A 4,223-nucleotide genomic window follows, 5' to 3' on the forward strand; every position below is an offset into this window, starting at 1 on the left:
GCCATGCCACGGCCTCGGCCCGCATGACATGCCACGGCCTCGGCCCGCATGCCATGCCACGGCCTCGGCCCGCATGCCTTGCCACGGCGTTGCCCAACATGCCATGCCACGGCATCGGCCCGCATGCCATGCCATGCCACGGCCCGCATGTCTTGCCACGGCGATGCCAAACAAGCCATGCCACGGCCTCGGCCCGCATGACATGCCACGGCCTCGGCCCGCATGCCATGCCCCGGCGTCGCCCAACATGCCATGCCACGGCCACGGCCCGCATGCCATGCCACGGCCTCGGCCCGCATGCCTTGCTACGGCGTTGCCCAACATGCCATGCCACGGCCTCGGCCCGCATGCCTTGCCACCGCGTTGCCCAGCATGCCATGCCACCGCGTTGCCCGGCGTGCCATGCCTTAGCCTTGGCCAACATGTCGAGGCACGGCCTCGGCCCGCATGCCTTGCTACGGCGTCGCCCAACATGCCATGCCACGGCCTCGGCCCGCATGCCATGCCAAGGCCTCGGCCTCGGCCCGCATGCCATGGCACGGCCTCGGCCCGCATGACATGCCACGGCCTCGGCCCGCATGCCATGGCACGGCCTCGGCCCGCATGCCTTGCCACGGCGTTGCCCAACATGCCATGCCACGGCCTCGGCCCGCATGCCATGCCACGGCCTCGGCCCGCATGCCATGCCACGGCCTCGGCCCGCATGCCATGCCACGGCCTCGGCCCGCATGACATGCCACGGCCTCGGCCCGCATGCCATGCCACGGCCTCGGCCCGCATGCCATGCCACGGCCTCGGCCCGCATGCCATGCCACGGCCTCGGCCCGCATGCCATGCCACGGCCTCGGCCCGCATGCCATGCCACGGCCTCGGCCCGCATGACATGCCACGGCCTCGGCCCGCATGCCATGCCACGGCCTCGGCCCGCATGCCTTGCTACGGCGTTGCCCAACATGCCATGCCACGGCCTCGGCCCGCATGCCTTGCCACCGCGTTGCCCAGCATGCCATGCCACCGCGTTGCCCGGCGTGCAATGCCTTAGCCTTGGCCAACATGTCGAGCCACGGCCTCGGCCCGCATGCCTTGCTACGGCGTCGCCCAACATGCCATGCCACGGCCTCGGCCCGCATGCCATGCCACGGCCTCGGCCCGCATGCCTTGCTACGGCGTCGTCCAACATGCCATGCCACGGCCTCGGCCCGCATGCCATGCCACGGCCTCGGCCCGCATGCCTTGCTACGGCGTCGCCCAACATGCCATGCCACAGCCTCGGCCCGCATGCCATGCCACGGCCTCGGCCCGCATGCCATGCCACGGCCTCGGCCCGCATGACATGCCACGGCCTCGGCCCGCATGCCATGCCACGGCCTCGGCCCGCATGCCTTGCCACGGCGTTGCCCAACATGCCATGCCACGGCCTCGGCCCGCATGCCATGCCATGCCACGGCCCGCATGTCTTGCCACGGCGTTGCCAAACATGCCATGCCACGGCCTCGGCCCGCATGCCATGCCCCGGCGTCGCCCAACATGCCATGCCACGGCCACGGCCCGCATGCCATGCCACGGCCTCGGCCCGCATGCCTTGCTGCGGCGTTGCCCAGCATGCCATGCCACGGCCTCGGCCCGCATGCCTTGCCACCGCGTTGCCCAGCATGCCATGCCACCGTGTTGCCCGGCGTGCCATGCCTTAGCCTTGGCCAACATGTCGAGGCACGGCCTCGGCCCGCATGCCTTGCTACGGCGTCGCCCAACATGCCATGCCACGGCCTCGGCCCGCATGCCATGCCAAGGCCTCGGCCCGCATGCCATGCCACGGCCTCGGCCCGCATGCCATGCCATGCCACGGCCCGCATGTCTTGCCACGGCGTTGCCAAACATGCCATGCCACGGCCTCGGCCCGCATGCCATGCCACGGCGTCGCCCAACATGCCATGCCACGGCCATGCCATGCCACGGCCTCGGCCCGCATGCCTTGCTACGGCGTTGCCCAATATGACATGCCACAGCCTCGGCCCGCATGCCTTGCCACCGCGTTGCCCAGCATGCCATGCCACCGCGTTGCCCGGCGTGCCATGCCTTAGCCTTGGCCAACATGTCGAGGCACGGCCTCGGCCCGCATGCCTTGCTACGGCGTCGCCCAACATGCCATGCCACGGCCTCGGCCCGCATGCCATGCCAAGGCCTCGGCCCGCATGCCATGCCACGGCCTCGGCCCGCATGACATGCCACGGCCTCGGCCCGCATGCCATGCCACGGCCTCGGCACGCATGCCTTGCCACGGCGTTGCCCAACATGCCATGCCACGGCATCGGCCCGCATGCCATGCCATGCCACGGCCCGCATGTCTTGCCACGGCGATGCCAAACAAGCCATGCCACGGCCTCGGCCCGCATGCCATGCCACGGCGTCGCCCAACATGCCATGCCACGGCCACGGCCCGCATGCCATGCCACGGCCTCGGCCCGCATGCCATGCCACGGCCTCGGCCCGCATGCCTTGCTACGGCGTTGCCCAACATGCCATGCCACGGCCTCGGCCCGCATGCCTTGCCACCGCGTTGCCCAGCATGCCATGCCACCGCGTTGCCCGGCGTGCCATGCCTTAGCCTTGGCCAACATGTCGAGCCACGGCCTCGGCCCGCATGCCTTGCTACGGCGTCGCCCAACATGCCATGCCACGGCCTCGGCCCGCATGCCATGCCACGGCCTCGGCCCGCATGACATGCCACGGCCTCGGCCCGCATGCCATGCCACGGCCTCGGCCCGCATGCCTTGCCACGGCGTTGCCCAACATGCCATGCCACGGCCTCGGCCCGCATGCCTTGCCACCGCGTTGCCCAGCATGCCATGCCACCGCGTTGCCCGGCGTGCCATGCCTTAGCCTTGGCCAACATGTCGAGCCACGGCCTCGGCCCGCATGCCATGCCTTGCCACGGCCCGCATGTCTTGCCACGGCGTTGCCAAACATGCCATGCCACGGCCTCGGCCCGCATGCCATGCCCCGGCGTCGCCCAACATGCCATGCCACGGCCACGGCCCGCATGCCATGCCACGGCCTCGGCCCGCATGCCTTGCCACGGCGTTGCCCAACATGCCATGCCACGGCCCCGGCCCGCATGCTTTGCCACCGCGTTGCCCAGCATGCCATGCCACCGCGTTGCCCGGCGTGCCATGCCTTAGCCTTGGCCAACATGTCGAGCCACGGCCTCGGCCCGCATGCCATGCCTTGCCACGGCCCGCATGTCTTGCCACGGCGTTGCCAAACATACCATGACACGGCCTCGGCCCGCATGCCATGCCACGGCCACGGCCCGCATGACATGCCACGGCCTCGGCCCGCATGCCTTGCTACGGCGTCGCCCAACATGCCATGCCACGGCCTCGGCCCGCATGCCATGCCACGGCCTCGGCCCGCATGCCTTGCTACGGCGTTGCCCAACATGCCATGCCACGGCCTAGGCCCGCATGCCTTGCCACCGCGTTGCCCGGCATGCCATGCCACCGCGTTGCCCGGCGTGCCATGCCTTAGCCTTGGCCAACATGTCGAGCCAAGGCCTCGGCCCGCATGCCATGCCACGGCCTCGGCCCGCATGCCATGCCACGGCCTCGGCCCGCATGACATGCCACGGCCTCGGCCCGCATGCCTTGCCACGGCGTTGCCCAACATGCCATGCCACGGCCTCGGCCCGCATGCCATGCCATGCCACGGCCCGCATGTCTTGCCACGGCGTTGCCAAACATGCCATGCCACGGCCTCGGCCCGCATGACATGCCACGGCCTCGGACCGCATGCCTTGCTACGGCGTCGCCCAACATGCCATGCCACGGCCTCGGCCCGCATGCCTTGCTACGACGTTGCCCAAGGTGCCATGCCACGGCCTCGGCCCGCATGCCATGCCATGCCACGGCCCGCATGTCTTGCCACGGCGTTGCCAAACATGCCATGCCACGGCCTCGGCCCGCATGCCTTGCGACGGCGTCGCCCAACATGCCATGCCACGGCCTCGGCCCGCATGCCGTGCCACGGCCTCGGCCCGCATGCCTTGCTACGACGTTGCCCAACATGCCATGCCACGGCCCCGGCCCGCATGCCTTGCTACGACGTCGCCCAACATGACATGGCACGGCCTCGGCCCGCATGCCTTGCTACGGCGTCGCCCAACATGCCATGCCACGGCCTCGGCCCGCAGGCCTTGCGACGGCGTCGCCCAACATGCCATGGCA

Source organism: Camellia sinensis, chromosome 14 (assembly GCF_055761805.1).
Source record: "Camellia sinensis isolate YWXY chromosome 14, ASM5576180v1, whole genome shotgun sequence".
Classification (NCBI taxonomy): Eukaryota; Viridiplantae; Streptophyta; class Magnoliopsida; order Ericales; family Theaceae; genus Camellia; species Camellia sinensis.